General features: G+C 38.5%; 1 protein-coding gene across 3 annotated transcripts in view; it reads right to left on the bottom strand.

Moving 5' to 3' along the window:
- The window catches only part of PEX5L (peroxisomal biogenesis factor 5 like), a 163,905-nt gene that overhangs the window by 25,416 nt on the left and 119,239 nt on the right, over positions 1–19,250 (bottom strand). The gene's annotated exons all lie outside the window — the stretch shown is intronic.

The following is a 19,250-nucleotide window of genomic DNA, read 5'->3' as shown; positions in this document are numbered from 1 at the left end:
GATTTCAGACATCTCATGAAGATATGCTAATATTAGGCCCACGTGGACCAGAAGCAGCAACTGTCAGGTGGTACATGTAGTTTCCACTTCATCACAGCCACCACCAGATCACTATCTTTACCCACCTGGCTCCTGGAAGTAGCTTGTTTGCAACTTCTGGACAAAAGTGAACGCGTTTCTTACTGCATGACTTCCCAGGATGTTCATATGCTAATGTACATTTTAAATCTCTCAGCGGGGATGTAAACAGTAGTCACTAAATGTATTTACCTTGAAACTCTAAGTGTGCATCTGTCATTAGGGTTCTCTAGAACACAGCTTGGAAAATGCTGATGTAGAGACTCAGAGCATCTGAAGTTCTACAAAAACAGAACTCTTTGGTGGGATAAATTCGGTATATCCTGAGAAGCTCAGGGGTAGGAATTTACCACATATAGTTTGTTTTCATGTGACTTTTTCCAGTGAAACTTATCTCCAATTAGCCAGCAGGTTCTCTAATCCTCACATCTGCTGTGTGAATCAGAATTCTTCAAGAATCTGTCATTGTTATTGTTCCAGAAGAGGAAATGAAACCCAGAATGTGGAGGGAAGAATTAAAATGCTTTTTGTCTGTTTTTAAGAAGACAACTCATTTGATGAGTTTATCATTTCAATACTAGCTATTCATTTAAAATGGCTTTGAAAATACATATCATTACATATACAGATTGGACAAAGACTGGAAGGAATATGAAAAAAATGAAAACAGTTAATTTATTAATGTCATGGGAATTCTAAGGAGTTCCTAGCTAGCCTTTCCTCCCCCAACTTTCTGATTTCCCATATTGTTGTTTCTTTTAAAATAATTTCAATAAGAGAAAATCCTTGATAAATAAATTATTTTTTTCTGGTGACCAACAATGTTTAAATTCTATGATTGGTTTAGGGTCTGCAAAACATGCAAACATTTTTCGTATTAGAAATAGTGATTAAGAGTGGAAGTTTTGGGGTTAGACATGGTCAGAATCTCATTCTTGCCACTTAACTGTGGTGTGACCTTGAATAAGTTACAAAGTCTATGTCCCAGTTTTTCCAAATTAAAATGATGTTGTTGGAAGAGGTAATTGAGAGGATGTGACTGCCAGTTGGTCCTAGAGCTAAACCTGGGTAATTAGAAGCTCCTCACATACTCCCCCATCCTTTGAATGTATGGTCTGCCTACGGTTCCCATAGCAAAAGCTGTTCTAAGGATGCGGCCTTGAGAGAGGAAGGTGTTATTGAGACCATCTGGATGGTATATGTGACTGAACCCAGTGAAGGCCTCTATATAAACTTTTTAAGATTCTGGTGGGCAGGTGTGGAGATCTCTTCTTGCAGCCACATAAGATAAGCCTTGTATGCAAGTTTCCTTTCTTATTAAATCTGCCACCTACCAATTTAGAGTGGTCGCCGTTTTCGTAGGTCTCTCCTTGCCTTCTGTGTATGGGCCCAGTTTAGGAACCAACAGTTGGTGAGCCAGCTAGGAGACCAAAGTAATGGGCTTTGGGAAAGAGGCATTCACGGGGGAAATCCTATGTTGGCCACCGATCTCTATGTGAGGAGAGGTGGTCACATATGTTAGATGCTCTTGGACCACCATGTGAGTCTCAGGACACCCTGAAAATGCTAGCAGGTTTGATATACGTGTTTGAGAAACTACACATAGCACATTGCAGCAAAGAAGGGAAATGAGTGGCTGCCACAGTGGGCTGGCCTCTCATGTGGGCAGCTTGGCTGGTCACTGATGCCCAACTAGAGGCTGAAGTTGAGTTAGAAAGTTGGAAGAGCTGAGCTATAGAAGGACAAGCAGTTGTCCACTACTTTGCTAGCTTTGGGGCTGGCAGAAAAGGTAGAAGAGGAGGATAATAAGTTGAGGAACTTGGTGGTCAATTTTGCAAAGCTAAAAGGGTACAAGATGCCTTGGGTTAAGATCCAAGAGCTTGTGACAAAGCCTGATTGGGATACTGAGAGGAGAAATCTCTAGGAAAGTGAAGAGAGCCAAGAGAAAAGAGGAGGATGTTATGGTGATTGACAGTGACAACTGACAGTCTCGTGAAGTTTGACTCCTAACACAACGGGAAAATTTAAATAGTAACTACTCTAGATTTCCAATAATGAAGAAATATACCCCTAAAACTCCTAGAAGAAACTTGCATTCTTTCTCTGTCCCTTGAAGTTGTAAGTCTTATCATGCCCTGGAAATATAAATACCACAGGAGACAACTAAAACCCTGCCCACGATTGCCTGGGACTGAAGAGAGAAAAGGGGGAAAGACGCTTTTTAAAATACAGTTTGCTATAGAAACTCCCTTGCCCCAAATCTAGTCCACAGCCTCCAAAAGATTACTATTAAAGGGCACATACAAATCTTAAAAGTCTTCTCTACAAATAGTAATAAAAAACTTTAGCCATATGAGTGGGTAACATTTACTTGTTTCATCTGCCAGAAACACATTTGGATTTAACTGCTTTATAAACTAGTGAATTTTATATTGTTGTACTGAATTCATGGCTAGAGTTTTGGAAGGAAAGCTATGGGATCTTTTTTTGTGTCTGTGTGTCTGTTATGTATGTCCATGGACATATATTACATGTGTGATGTTTTTCTTTTTAATTTGGTAATTACCAAAATTACCAAAATTAAGTTGCAAAGAGCTCTATTTAATTGGCTTAAAGAAAAGTAAGCTTTAACATCAATGGTGTATTTATGTAAAACTGAAACTTTATTTTCTTTCATCTGCTACAGGGACAAAGTTTTCTTGGACTATTGGTTTGTCCTTGATGAGATTATGAAAGGTTTTCCTTTATCTTTTAAGTAATCTGCCTAGAAAACAAAGATTCTATGTTTTATCAAAATAATTTCATTTTGCGTCATATGGTCTTTAGCAGGTCTTTGATTACTTATGAAAAACTGAGTCTTCTCCATTAAAAGAGCTAAGATTTTTATTTAATGGATAATTTTTTTTTAAGTTTATTTATTTTTGAGAGACTGCGTGTGCACGTGCGTGAGGGTGGGAGAAGGGCAGGGAGAAGGGGAGACAGAGGATCCCAAGCAGGGACCTTCTCTCAGCACAGAGTCCAATGAGGGGCGCCAACCCTGCACCGCGAGATCATGATCTGAGCCGAAGTCAAGAGTTGGATGCTTAACTGACTGAGCCACCAAGTCTCCCAGAGCTAAGTTTTTTTTTTACAACTATATGACTTTCTGTATTTGCCTTTCAAATCTTTGTCAGTTTGGTTAAAATGATAAGTAAGTATTGTTTCATGGTGAACTATGACCCTTTTTAATCAACTGTTTTAAATCTTTTGATATTTTTGACAAAATTCACCAAATCAAATTTAAATGAGGGCTTGTTGACCTTGTCCTAACTTAGGGATTTTTCAGATCCCTGGAACATCTCAAAAGATGTGTTTTCTCTCCTTATAAAAGGGAGATATTAAACTAATTAGGCTTATTTGATATGCTAAATTAAAAAGAGTGCATATCAGATAAGCTTTCCTTAGGGTATATTTATATGGAATTCCTAAAAATCTGATATGTCCTGGTATATAATGTTATCAGTCGCAATTTTAAAATGTATGTCATAGAAATAACTAAATCTCCTTGTCAATTGCATTATAATGAACTCTCATCAGATCTTTAACTATGGCCATTTTTAAAGTCTTTTGTCATTTATAGACAGTTATTATTTTACTCTGATGCTTTTGCAAAAATGTTCCTGCAAAAGTGCTTCATCTTCAAAGAGATTCATGGAAAAGACTCTGGCAAGTACAGTTTTCTAATAACTAAGATCAATTTGCCTTCATGTGGGAGAGACAATAATGGACCCTTCAAGTGCTTCCCTAAGGCTACGTGCAAAGCTTCACATTATGTCATGGGATGGTAGCCCAATACAATGGCCCGATTCCATTGATGATATAATGTTAACACATGAAGATTTGCTGGATACTCTGTAGGCTTTGCTGGACATCTGTGAGGAAAGGATAGGCAATAAACCCCAGAAAATTTAAGGCCCAGGTGCTGCCATAAAGTTTTTGGAAGTTGTTTGGTTGGATAAGATACACATTGTCCCCAAAGCTATGATTGGCACGATGCAAGCCTATCCACTCCCACAAAACATGAGAGAGATGAAAATCTTTGTAGAGATTTAGGGGTTTAGAAGGACTTTTACTCCCACCTGGCACAGCGCCTCTGCCTTTTATACCACCTAGTAAGAAAAAGGGTACACATGGAACTGGGGGGTCAAAACAACAAGTCACTTTTGAGAAGGCAAAAACACTAGTAAGGCAGGTTAAAGCTTTGGACATTTCCCACAGAGGGCTAACATTTAAATTAGATGTGTCTGTGACTCCAGAAGGTATGGGTTGGGTACTATGTCAGGGACAACAGAAGGAGAGAAGACCCCTAAAATTTTTGTCCCAGCTCTGGAAGCAGAGAGAAACCTGATGTACCCCACAGAGCAACAGCTGCTAGCAGTGGACACAGTGCTCCTCTAGGTAGAGCTTCTCACAAAGGAACAGTATGTCATGATAAGAACTTCCCCTCCTATCAATGGATGAATTAAAAATATGTTTCACTGATCTACCTCTGCCATGGATCAAACTCCCACTTTGGCTAAACGGTATGCCTATTTGCAACAGAGGAGCACCCTGTCTGCTAGCCCACCGTCTCTGGAATTGCAGGTGCTACTTGACCCTGTAGGATATGTAGATCCTATAAATATCCTGCCCCTATTCCTATGGGACCCTTGTGGCCGGTAGAAAGAGAATGGGGGAAATTCTCACGGAAGCCTAGTATACAGATGCCTAGAAACAAGAATGAATCACAGCAGCCAGTGGGCTGAACTCGGAGAATTTTGTCTGTGATTGCTCAGGAGCCCTGGCTGTTAACCCTTTACATATAGTTGGGCTGTTCTAAAGGGATTAACCCTATGGCTTAGACAATGGGAAGCCTAAAGATGGATAACCATGAATGCCCTTGTGTGGTCAAGATATATGGAAATTCAGTTTCCATATTCCAAGATATATATTCAGTTTCATCTGTAGGAGCCTGAGGCAGTCCTCACTATTTTCCATGCCTTAAATAATAAGACACTGATCCTTCCTGGCAATCAGGAAGCTGATGCCTTAGCCTGGGTACACAAGTGCTAGCAATTGACTCTTCAGTAGATACAAAAGATTGGATGCATAGGAATAAACGTCCACTAGCACTCAGGTGGGATGCAGGATGCAGGATTGCCCTTGAAATACACTGACTTGGTTAATGCATTAAAAGCTTATCTTGTGTGTTCTTAATAATGCCCAAGACAATTGCTAGAGAAGTCTGGGGACATCCATGGGAGTTCCCAACCTGTGAAAGATTGGCAAATTGATTATATTAGCCCCGCCCTCAAGAGCAAAGGTTCTAAATATGCCTTGGTTTATGGGGACACTGTATCTGGCCTAACCCAAGTTTTCCCATCACTGTGCAAACCAGGCTGCTACCATTAAAGAATTAGAAAAGCTGAGTACAGACACCCTTGTCAAAAATACAGTGATCAGGGATCACATTTCAAAAGTGATAATGTGTAAGACTGGCCAAAAGAACATGACCATGTTCCATGGTTCCATGCCCCCTATAACCACCCACAAGCAGTAGGGTTAAAGAAAGGAAAAAATAAAATATTGAAGCAACAGATTAAATTACTATCAGGTAAAACTACCCTGGCTGGATAGACTAAAGTATTGTCCCAGGCTTTACTTCATTTGAATAATCAACCAATAGGGACTATTATCTTGTATGCCAAACTGGGGACTGCTGCTGAGACATTTGATGTTGTAAAGATAAAAAAGTCATGGTAAACAGCCATTGCCCAGCTCTCACCATGAATCAATGTGATGTGCTGCTGAGAACACCAAACCCCATCGTGCCTGGGAAAGATGTCATCTACTGGAATTTGCAATAAGACGTCTCACTGGAATGGGTAGATTATTTTACACCTCTAAGTGTGGGGAACTACTCAATCTCCACTGAGATTCCACTGTCCTGCTACAAGCTGAACCTGTTGAAATGCACGGTACATGGAATGGAACATGTGTCACCGAGAGAGGGGTTTTGGTCTAGTATCTCCCACCACCACTGTATCTCCTCATGCCTGACAGCGCTGCCTCCTTTGGCTAACATGTATGGTATGTACAACTGGGTCAAGTTCCTAAAGCTGCCAACCTCCCTCTCCTCAAGGTCAGGTGGGTATGTTCTGTTTTCCACTGATAAAATCACTTGGCTGCCTTCTTTGTTCTCTCCATTGGCCTGGAGGATGATATGGCACACACAGAAGCTCTTACTAAATTCACCCAACAAACCTTAACTGATAGCCAGCAAAGCCTGTCCTTAATGAATACTGAAATGTCTCTGATGAAAAAAGCTGTCCTCCAAAATAGGATAGCCTTGAGCATTATTATTGCTTTGTGGGGAGGCACCTGTGCCATTATCCAAAGAAAATGTTATGTGTTCATACCTGATGAATCTAGTATGTATCATCTATTTTAATCATATAAAAATATAATGAATGCCCTGAGTGATCTGAACCCCAGTCTAGGGGACTAAGTAAATCAGGGGTTTGGATCATGGGGTTCTTGATGGAAAAAATTATTATTTTGGTAATCATCTTAATCTATTTTCTTTTACATTTGCCTGTATTGTTGCTGTAGTATCTGCCTCCAGTGCAGTCAGACAACTAACAAACAAGCCACCTCCATGTTATTAACACCCTTGCTGACCACTCAGGGCACATTGCAGAAGAGGGGGACACATAAGATTCTAAGAGCCAATCAGGAGAGGTAAGACATTAGAAGAGGTCATTAAGAGGAAGTGATTGCTGGTTGATTCTTCAGTTGGACCCCAGCAACTGGAGGCTCCTCACCCCTTCCCTTGTCCTTGGCATATACATTCTGCCTACAGTTCCCATTGTTGGAGCCATTTTTAAGGATGTAGACTTTATAGATAGTACGATTTTATTGCAGCCGTATGCAGCGAATTATGTGACTGAACCCAGTTAAGGTCTCTAGATAAATTTTTAAGATTTGGCAGGTTGGTGTAGAGATACACTCATCTTGCTGCCCAACAGAAGCCCTGTAACTAAGTTCCCTTGCTTATTAAACCTGCCTCCTACCAATCTGGAGTGGTCTGCCTCTTTCTTCAGTCTCTCCTTGCCCTCCGTATGCAGAGGTCAGTTTGCGAACTGACAAATGGGAGTGATTTGGAGCTGCTGTGAGCACTGAGTGAAATAATGAATGGATTTAGGACAGAGAGCCCACCAGGGGTAGCATTTATTGGTACAACTAAAGCAACCTTAGACTGTCTGAGCATGGAAACAGGTTCTTTCCTCCTCTCCTTTCCTTAGCTTTTCCTTTAGCTGCAGGGAAGGCCACTAGAGCCATTGGTTTAGAAGCAGTTCCTTTGTAGCATTTTTTCCTGGTGATAAAGAATTTAACTTGTTATATCTAATAACCATGTAGACACTGCCTTACACTGTGAAAAGCTTCCTCCTCCCACACTTTGGGCGTATTTAAGGAAAAAAAATTGGGTCAGTTGTTTTGGAAAAGTTAGATTAAAAAATCACTGGTATATTGATCATACTGTACTGCTATTTTGACTTTTTTCCTTTTTCTTTTTGACTACCCGATTGTTATAATGGTTGACCAGGTGTGAAGATAGTCTCGATCCAGTTTGTTATTTTATGAGAGTATTGGGGAGAAATGGGTTAAAGTTGTTTTCTCTGATGCTGGAATCAAACTAGCTGACTGAATGATCAGGCAAAGATAATGAAAAGCTGCCAGGAGCTCCCCTGCCCTGGATCAGGTGGTGCTATCACATGGAAAGGGGGATGTGCTCATGCTAGTCTGAGCTAATAACTAGATACTCATAGCTACTGTGGAGCCAGGTAGTTTCTGTTATGACCACCAACGCCTTAGAAAAATTCCAGATGGTCAAAATCATCACACATGCTCTTTGTGTATTGATTTATTGGCCTGTGAGGATTAATTTGGATAGAAATGGAGAAATATTTTCTCTGCCAAAGATACTAGGCATTGAATCTAGCTTGCTGGCAGTGGCTGCCTCATTCCCAGTATCAAAACACAGAAGAGAAGACCAATATAATACTAGGCCAGAGACTCCATCGGCCCTGGAAAAAAATCCACCATTGGAGCACTCTTTTCTACAGAACCTAACAAAAAATGGAAAAGAGGTTCTGGATGGATTGACATTCCTCTGTTTTCGATTATTAGATTGTACTGGCAAAATTTGCTAACTTTTACAAATGACATATACCTATATTGGTATTTGGAGCTATGTTATAATTAAAACACATTTTGAAAGGCCAGATGCAATACTTTTAAAAAGAAATACTTAGATGTACAAGATAGTAGTGCTTTTATAATGTCTGTATAAAGTGGATTTTTTTTCATACAGAACCCTTTTTATTAAAGTATTTCATAAAATTTGAAGGGTAGAATCTTCTCAAAATAGTTTATTCTATATACTTACACATAGTACACTCATTTAGCAGAATTATTAAGAGGTCTACTATGTAGCAGGCAATGTTATAAAGTATACAGGGTATAGCATAAATAAGACAGATGCTGATCCTGCCGCTGGAGTGTGCAGTGTGGTGGGGCATAGCTGAGTGCAATCCAGGCCTGTAAGATAAGGGAAGAAATGGTGCTCTGGGAGCAAAGAAGAGGGGAACTCAACCTAGACTTGGGAGTTCAGGGATCTGGATACAGTGCAAGCCAACTGAGACTCTAAGGGTGAATAGAAGTTAGCCAGGTAATGGGGTGAGGAAAGAACATTTCTGATGGGAGGAACAGCATGTGCAAAGGCTAGGAGGAAGATTACATGGCTTATTCTGGGAATTGGTGATTTATTATGATGCTAATGTAGACATCAAGGTGAGGAGTCAGAGCTGAGGATGTAGAGGCAAGAATGGTCCAGATCACAAAGGACCTTATAAGACTAGGTCAATGATTTGGACTTTACTCTAAGGATAAGTGGGAAGTCATGACGCAGATCTGTGCTTCAGAAAGACTACTCTGACTGAAATGAAAAGAATGGAATAACTGGGCATTCTATCCCCTCTGGAGGCAGCAGGACAAGTTACAAGGCTGTTGGAGTTGTCTGTGTAAGAGATGGTGCCTGGAATTCAGTGTTGCATTTGACAGATATAACAGAAAAGGTGAAGTAGGGGTATGGTGAAGACCTCAGATCTGGACACGTGCAGTTTGAGGTGCTTTTAGTGTACGTTGGAGCACAGATGTCTAGTAGGCTATTGGCTACATGGGTTTGGTCTCAAAAAGAAAATGACAGCCAGAGCTGTAGATTTTCTGATTGCGGTGGTGACTGGAATCACATGAAGGGATTTGTTGAACCAGTGAGAGTACATCAGGAGGGAGAGCAGACTGTTCAGAGTTGTACTCTGGGGAACATCAGCAGTAAGTAATAGAGGAGGAAGAATTCACTGGAGAGAAAACCCAGTAAGGGAATCCTTATGTGGAAAAAGTGTTTATCAGTGTGGAGGGCTGTGGCTGGAGCACATCTGTGAGCATGAACAGCCATGGAGCTGTGATGATTTTGTCCAGAGCAACACCCATGGAATAGAGGTAGAAGCCAGATTGCCATGGATTGAGGGCAAATAAGAATAAAAAGACACTGCCATACATTGTAATAGTACATACAACCATCTTTGGAGTGTTTGTGGAGTTAGTGAAACTATGAAGTATCTGAAAAATCCTGATCTTCATTTAACTGGCTTTCCCCTGACAATTTCATGCCTTTTAAATTTTTAAAAAAATGTTTATTTATTTTTGAGACAGAGAGAGAGAGAGAGAGAGAGAGAGCAAGCGAGCAGGGGAGGGGCAGAGAGAGGGAGACACCAAATCTGAAGGAGGCTCCAGGCTCTGAACTGTCAGCACAGAGCCTGACACGGGGCTCAAACTCACGAACCGTGAGATCATGACCTGATCATGATCAGGTCGCTTAACTGACTGAGCCACCCAGGTAGCCCCCCGCCCCCGCCCACCGCACCCCCATTTATCTAAACTTTAACTGATAAGCCAAATGCCTTATTTGAATCGTAGCCAAGGCTAAGGATGTGAGTGGACTAGGGAAAAGAATAGCCATGTTTTCTTTTCCTATTCTTTGTCTCATAGAATCTGAACATCGTATCAGGAAGGAAGAGGCCTTAGGAGCATCTAGTCCAACTCCTTCCTGTGGGGATGAATTGTGGGGGTAGGGCAGAGAAGAGATAAATTAGATTATTGCATGAATCTGGGTTGAGACCAGGGTGATTGCAACAAAAGCAGAGAGGAAGGAGTGAACCAGAGATTTTCTAGGTGAAGAAATAAGAGGATTTAGTAACAAAACTGCATGGCTTCTTCTAAGATCAATAATATTGTCACCTTCAATGTACATAATTTTTAAAGAGCTTTCAAGTGCATTAACTTATTTGACCTTCATAAGTGAACTTTCCAAGGTCACTAGATAGCTAATCAGTGAACCAGGTCCAGGCCCACACCTTCTAATACCTGCTCTTGTACCCTTTCATTAATGCAGTCTTGTTTGCCTTGTCCTACTCTGCAGCTCTAACCTATCCTTAGCTTTAAGGATCAATCAATGTTGTTGCTTGGTAAATACTATCTTGATAGGAGGAAAGAGCAGAACAAAGCCCTTCTGCTTGTCTCTTGTCACTTAATTTTCTGAGACAAACCAAGTTCATTCTGTTTAGAAATACAAGGTCATTGATACTGCTCTCAGCTTCTTTTCTATCAGGAATGAAGGCAACTACAGTGGAATGTTAAAATGGGAGTCTTTCAGTTTAAGTGTTGGCCGCTATTCTGAAAAAAGGAAAGAAAAAAGAATGAATAATAGGTGCCTGACTACATATATAGGGTTTGTTAAAAGAACAGTATATATGTACATATATATTTCTAAAATTTTGCCTATATTCATTATCAAAGAGCTAATCCTGGAGGCACCAGAGGAGAGCATTTCGAGGCAGTGGTCAAGGATGTATGACCATCTACCAAGCTACCCAGCCACCAAGGGCTGAGCCATCCTGGAGCTATCTGGAATTCTACCCCAGAGGACTTCCTGGAAGGGTGAGGATTGGTGACTTCACTGGAACTGAAGTGGGATATTCGCAGGAAGAATCTCTGAGAGACCCATGAAAGCAGAACATGAGAGAATATACTCATGTTATATATCCCACTGAGCCCAGAGAGTGTTTATGTCAGGCTATGATTGTACCTGCCACATAAGGCTGGGTTCCTTCCCCTAGTCCTCACTGCCCTGGTCCCACCCTGGAGGGCTCTGAGGCTGTGACTAGTGAACAGAGTGGGAGGAAGTGGAGCCAGAAGCCAGAAGATCTACCTGGCAGCTTCCCAACAACAGAGGATCGGGCCTAATGGTGTTCCTAGCTTGGTGGGGGTGGTGAGAAGCTCTATGTTGTGAATATGGAAGGAGTCCTGTAATTATTATAGAGGACTGTGTGTCTTAGTTACTGAAACAACACTGCTTTTGGGGCTGAAAGTGTCTGGAGGACTTTTTATCTTCAAGTGACTGGAAAAACTATAGGCTGAATTGTGTTTTCCCAAAAGATATGGTAAGGTCCTAACCTCTGGTATCTTATTTGAATGTGATCTTATTTGAAAACAGGGTCTCTGCAAATGTAATCAAGTCCAGATGAAGTTCTTATGGTGAGTCCCATTCCAATCCTACTGGTGTCCTTATAAGCAGAAGGAAATTTGGCCACAGGGGCACACAGAGTGGAGAACACCATGTGAAGGCACAGACACAGAGGGAAGACAGCCATGCGAGGATTGAGGCAGAGGCTGGGAATGCCTGGGGCAACCAGAAACTGGAGGAGGCAAAAAAGGATCCTCCCCTGTAGGGTTGGGAGGGAGCAGGGCCTTGCCAACAGCTGGACTTCAGAGTTCTAGCCTCCAGAACTGAGATGATAAATTTCTGTTGTTTTAAGTGACCCTGTTTGTGGTGTTTTGTTACAACAGCCATGGGAAAGGAGTACAAAGGACCAATCTATGATTTCAGTCAGAAGCTAGGATAAAACTAGCTCACAAATGGGTTTGAATGGGCAGAAGATAGCATAAAATTTTCTTTTACTCTCACTCTGTCAAGTTCTGCCATTAAATGAATGAAATGATAGCCAAGAGACCTCGTGCCTGATATGTGCTCAACAAATAGTTCTGAATGAATCATTTCCTGAGCTTGCTGAGATGCACCCTTTTTCACACCCTAATGTCACTTAATTTCTCAAATGAGCTTATGTGCATTATTTCCATTTTTATAAATGATGAAGTTGATGTTACAGGAATTAAATAACTTGTCCAAGGAAAATGGCATAGAGCCGCAGAACTGGGATTTGAACACAGGACTTCTTGACTCCAGTAAGTGGTGCTTCACTACACTATCAGATTAGTCCAGAAAGAACTGGGTAGATGTCCCTATGACCTGTGTTCAGAGAACTATGCCTCACTTGAAAAGATTTCTTAGACTTAGAATGCAAGAATCTATTTTCGTAGCAATTTTGGTTCTTAAAACGACCAATTGAAAAGTCTATCTTTAGGAAAACATGTAAAGAATAGGTTGTGTAGTTCAAATCAATTCAACATAGATTGAAACCTAGACTCTATGTCTGTGTTATGTTCGTGGCCTACAGAGCTGAAAAAGGCAGTTTTTGACCTCAAGTAGCTCACAGTTGCCTGGAAGGAATTTTTGGGGGTGTTGAAAATTATTTTGGACCAGAAGTTAGAAGACGTGAACTCTTCTCCTGGTACCATCACTCCCCAAGAATGTGATCAGCCATATCGAACAACCTTTTTTTAAATTTCCAAATGTTAGGTAACTTTTTCTGTAAACTGTGAAGAGTTACACTAGAATCAGGTGGTGTTATTGTTTTTATAAAAATACTTTTCTTGTATGATTTAAATGTCCAAAGAGATGTGACACAATGTATCAGTCAGTATAATGAATGGGCTAACTAGCCAAGCACAAACAATCCTGTTTAAGTTCTGTGAGGACAAAACCACATTAGGAGCTTTTTTTTTCCCCCTTGGAGCCAGAGCTTGTGATTTATTTTTTAAAATGATATTTAGAATCTGAAGAACACTGCTGACTCAAGAGAAATGTAAAGGTCAATTGTTGCATCTAAGCTGTGCTGTCATGACATTTGAATAATTAAAAGGCTGTTTTCAGAGATAATTGTGGTCCCACATTTAACTAAGTATTTAATGACAATAAACTATAAACATGCTCTGTTTTCATCTGGTGAACTCCCCAGAGCCCATTAACTGTCCAGATGGCAGAAAATAGAAGGATTAAAACAGATTTAAATTAGGGATCACCTAAATCTTTCAAAGTAGATGTAAGTGAGTGTTAGGAGTGTATTTTTAGAGACCTCCTAAACTCATTCAAAATTTGAGAGGACAGGCCTTTTGTTTCTCTTAGGTATTTGTATTTGGGTTGATAGTTTTTGATAAAATGCTTCAAAAATTAAAAAAAAAGTCCTCCTTGTAGACAAATTGTCATTCTTGTAGACAAAAAATGGATGAATAAAAAGAAAAATAATCTTACTAAATTTACTGCTTAGATATAGTAACTGGGAGTACTTTGATATGTTTTAATTTAGGCTTTCCCACTATGTATACTTATAAAAACAATTGTGCATGAACTGAGTGTCAGGCCAGTTACTTCCTTCTCTGAGTTCCAGTTTTCTCATTTATAAGAAGAAGTTAGGGGTGCCTAGATACTCAGGGTGTTGAGCATCTGACTCTTGGTTTCGGCTCAGGTCACGATCTCATGGTTCATGGGTTTGAGCCCCCTGTCAGGCTCTGTGCTGACAGCACGGAGCCTGCTTGGGGTTCTCTCTCTCCTTCTCTCTGTCTCTGCCTCTCCCCCACTGAAGCTCTCTCTCTCTCTCTCTCTCAACAATAAATAAATATTAAAAAAAGAAGTTAAAGCACTTACTTCAAAAGATAGCTGTGAGGGATAGATTTTATAATACTTATAAAATACATAGCAGAGTGGAACATAATAAATGCTCAATAAGCATTAGCAATTATAATTATTTTATTATTTACTGGTGGAAATGAAACCTTCCTGTACTTGTGGTTGTGTAACCTTTTATTATGAACATATTTACATGTCATTAGATGCACAACTATTGCATCATTTTAATGGCCCTGTAGTATCCCATTATATGGATCTATTTTAATACATTTCACCTTCTCCTATTGTAAAAATTTGCACCAAATAAATTGGGCATGTATCCTTATTGCACATGAGCAACTCTTTCTCTAGGATTATTAAAGACTTGCTGGGTCAAAGGCACAAACATTTTGAAGATTTTGATATGTATTGTGAAGTTGCCTTTCAGAAATATTGCGCAAGCTTCTTCTGAGCATTATCATTGTAAATAGTTCTTTCCCACAAGGGTAACTAATGAAACTGAACATTTTTCTTCCCTACATACATATTCCTGGTAGAAAATTTGTAAAACCTGCTCCAGCTGATGGGAAGACTTTTAATGATTCAATTTATTTAATGGACATAAGGCTATTTGGGTTGCATATATCTTCTTGAGTCAGCACTGGTAAATCATATTCTATTAAGAATTATTCCATTTGTCTAAATTTTTCAACTTTTGACTTTTTTCTTTACTACTTTTAAGTATATGCTATCTTTAGATATAGCTCTCTTTTAACTTCTAATAGTATCTATATGTGCCTTAAAATTTATTTAATCTTTATTTATTTTTGAGGGGGGGGGGAGGGAGAGAGACAGAGTGCGAGCAGGGGTGGGACAAAGAGAGAGAGGGACATACAGAATTTAAAGCAGGCTCCAGGTTCTGAGCTGTCAGCACAGAGCCTAATGTGGGGCTCGAATTCACCAACTGTGAGATCATGACCTAAGCCAAAGTCAGATGCTCAACCGACTGAGCCACCAAGGTGCCCCTATGTCCTTTTCTTTTTTAAAAAAAAAATCAACATTATCAGAAATTCGTCAATTATATTAGTAAAAAAAAAGCACTCCTAAGCTTTGGCTTTGTTGTTCCTCTCTATTATATCTTTGTTTTCTAGTTTATTAATTTATGCTAAGGTTATTGTTTTGTTATTCCATTTTCTTTGAGTTAATGTTCTTTCTCTAGTTTTTTAGATGTCTTAGGTTGATGTTTAATCTACAATGTTTAGACTTTTCTTCTAATCTAAATATTTAAGAGTATCTAGGGGCACCTGGGTGGCTCAGTTGGTTAAGCGTCTGACTGTTGGTTTGGCTCAGGTCATGATCTCACAGTTCGTGAGTTTGAGCCCTGCATCGGTCTCCATGCTGACAGTGTGGAGTCTGCTTGGGATTCTCTCTCTCCCTCTCTCTCTGCCCCTCCCCTGCTCGCTCTGTCTCTCTCTCTCTCTCAAAAAAAAAATCATAAAAAAATTTAAGAGTATCTAGTACTCCTGAAATATTGCTTTTTCTATATTTTATGTTTTCATTTCATAGTATTTCAGTATTACTCAGTTGTAAGAATTTATTAATTTCCCTATCATAATTTCTTTCGAGGCTATGAGTAACTTATTCTAAAGTGTGTTCTTAAATGACCAAATATATGGAGTTTTGCACTGTGGTCAGAAAACATGATTTACGTGAAACTAATCCTTTGAAATGTGTTAGACTTGCTATATGGCATGAGTGAATTTGGTAACTGCTCCAGGTGTACTTGGAAAGAGTGTATATTCTGTAGTTTTTGTACACAGCATTTTATATATATCTATTAGATTAAATATTCATATCTCTAGTAATCTCTTTCAGATCAAGATAAATTTCTTAGAGATGCATATTAAAATATCCACCATGATGGCAGATTTATTCATTTTGCCTTATAGCTTTGTCCATTTTTTCTTTATATATTTGGAATACCTCTTTTTAGTTGCATACAAGTTTGGAATGGTTTTATCTTCCTGCAAATTGAATCTTTTGAATCTTTTATATTAGTTAGAAATCCTTTTAGCTTTAAGTTTTTTTTTTTTTAATTTTTTTTTAACGTTTATTTATTTTTGAGACAGAGAGAGACAGAGCATGAACAGGGGAGGAGCAGAGAGAGAGGGAGACACAGAATCTGAAACAGGCTCCAGGCTCTGAGCTGTCAGCACAGAGCCCGACGTGGGGCTCGAACTCACAGACCGTGAGATCATGACCTGAGCCGAAGTCGGACGCTTAACCGACCAAGCCACCCAGGCGCCTCCTTTTTTTTTTTTAATCTGATACCAATAGCTATTCCAGCTTACTTTTGGTTTACCTGGCATATTTTCCAAATTTTTCTTTCAGCTTTTTGTGTCCTTATGTTTTAAGTGAGTTTTTACAAATAAATTTAACATACTTCATTAAGAAAAGTCTAAAGTTAATAAATATATTTATCTTTCCCCTGAACAACACAAAACTTTAGACTCCAATTAGAATTTTTATTATATTTTTTTCTGAAAGTTCTATTTTTCCAAATTTGCCCAGTTATTTTTGCTAGTCATTTGTCTTTTCTCATGTTTTCAATTCCCTCTTTTATTTATTTAAATATATTAAACATTCTTTTACATTCTATGTCTGATATATCTCAAGTCTTTGACGTCTGATCATTCTGTTTGCTGTTTGTGCTGACTTTCACTCATGGTTTCCTTTCTTATGTGTTTTGAGATATCTGATTTTGAACTTCTATATTTTTGGAAGTTCTTCTGTGACAATGTCTTGAGGCTTGGTTTAAGAAGTGTTCTTTTAGGGAGAATGTGTGTATGTGTTTATGTATATATGTGTTTATGCATGTATGTGTGTTGATGTCTATATGTGTGTGTGTGTGTGTGTGTGTGTGTGTGCGCGCATGTGTGTTTGTGTATGAGTGTTTGGCAGCTGTAGGTACCATGAGGGGATACTTCAAATTGAATTCCTGGATTGACAGTTTTAGGACCATGCAGGTTGTACGAATTATAGCTTAATGTGCATGAAGACTGCTCAATGTTCCAAATTGTCTTGGACTACTCCCCAACTAGCCCTACATTTTTTTAGAATTCCTCAAGTTTCTGGTCTATTAATACATCCTGATCTATTATTAATAACATATACATTTCCCCCTCTTATTGAAGCATGGTCTTTTAAGGCTTCTGGATTTTTAAAACTTTACTTCCCATGTTTTTTTGCTCACTATTTTGTCAATTATCACCGGGTGACTGTCAAAATCCATAGCTGTAGGTAAAAGGGATTAGCAGATAATTTAGGGTAGCTGTTAGTATTAGTGCTTGTTTATACTTTGAATTTATGTTCCTACTTCATAGTTTTAGATTCTAAGGATTTCTCTTATTCTCTTTAAAACTAACCTTAAATTTAAAAAGATGTTTTTAATATTTAATATCTGTATTTATATGTAAATATTAAATATTTATATACATATTGCCAGCGGGTATCTATTCTACTATATTGCAGAACTTTCATTGTACTTCTATTTTTGTATTTTGTATTATATCTTCAATGTAAAATTTACCTTTAATCAATATAATCTGTCTTTTATATTCCACTTAATTCTTTTTGGTTTGTATTCTACTTTAACTGGTAGTGTGTCTGGTATAGCTTTGCCCATTTCAGTATTATGAATTTTCCCGTATAATTTTGTTTGTGTTTCTTTTGAAAACACTTATTTTTTTAATTTTTAACACTGTATCTTTGTTTTCTGATAGAAGAATTTAACTCATTTATATTTATTGCTCTTTCCCCTCATCATTAGCCCTATTGATAAGCTTTTTTCTCCTTTTTTGGTTCTTTATTAATTTGAAAGTATTACATTAATTTTTATTGTATTCATAGTTACCACTCAATTAAAAACAATTTTGATCTTTTATTTACTATTGATTCAAAAATAAATATTACATTGAATTCCTTTATTTAAGGTGAGAGATTTATTATTCCTTTTACTCCTTTCTACTTCTACTTTGTCCTTCTTGTGTTTACTGAAAAATCAAGGTTTCATTTTTTTTTTTGGAAAAAATCAAGTTTTCAGACCTAGATTGTTAATAAAGACAATATGTAGTCTATTTTAAGAATAGTCTTAAAATACTTTTAGAAATTCTTCAAGGTTTCTGGCATTTTAGTGGCATTCATTCTTATTACCCAGTACTTTCAAAGAGTTTTTTCCACTTGTGTTTTGTTTCTTTGATTATTTTAATAATAGTTTGAGACAGGGGAATTAATCAGGTTAACAACAGAGAAATAAAATTCAGAATTCAGAAGATTAAATTTCCCTTAAATTGCATTTAATTTGGATGCTTGCACCAGAGCTGCCTCTACATATTGATATATCCTTAAAACACAAGAATCCAACTTCAACTGTATTAAAGAATAATGGAGATTTTTGCTATATCTTTTCTTGAAGAAATGCTAACAATGTCTTTTCTTGAAGTTATAAATTCATTGGCTTCTGATAAGTTGTATAAATTTCCTGGGAGTTAAAATATTTAGATTCTAGGTCCACTTCTATTATTAAACTTGGGGAATTTTGCTCAAAATTTCTAGAGAAGGCAACATTTTGCACAGAAAAACCACTGTCCTTAGTGCCACAAGGCTTGGGTTTGAATCCTGACTGTTGTTATTTACTAATGTATAATGCGTGCCTTTGGGTAATTTATTCATTTGCAAATGGATTATTACAATTTAACTCTTAGGATTACTTTGATGATTAAGTGAGATAGTGTACGTGCAAAGCTTAATACAAATTTGACAAATAATAGATGCTTAATAAGTTATGGCATGGTAGGACAACAGCAAATAAAGATATCTCAGAATAAAGGATTTGAAAACTAAATAATTTAATCAGTGTATTGATTCTTTCCACTAAGAAGAAAACACCCTATATGTATTTTTAAAATATTATTTTCCTCCCTCAGTGTTCTGATGTAGCTTGCTTTCTAATGCCAGGCTTTAAAAATTTTTTTTTAAATGTTTATTTTTGACAGAGAGAGACAGAGCATGAGCGGGGGAGGGGCAGAGAGAGAGGGAGACACAGAATCCCAAGCAGGCTCCAGGATCTGAGCTGTCAGCACAGAGCCTTACACGGGGGTCGAACTCACAGACCACGAGATCATGACCTGAGCTGAAGCTGGACCCTCAACCAACTGAGCTACCCAGACGCCGCTCTAATGCCAGGCTTTTA

This window comes from Panthera tigris, chromosome C2 (genome assembly GCF_018350195.1).
Source record: "Panthera tigris isolate Pti1 chromosome C2, P.tigris_Pti1_mat1.1, whole genome shotgun sequence".
Classification (NCBI taxonomy): Eukaryota; Metazoa; Chordata; class Mammalia; order Carnivora; family Felidae; genus Panthera; species Panthera tigris.
Note: the sequence above shows the minus strand (reverse complement) of the source record. Positions and strands in the feature narration are given on the sequence as shown.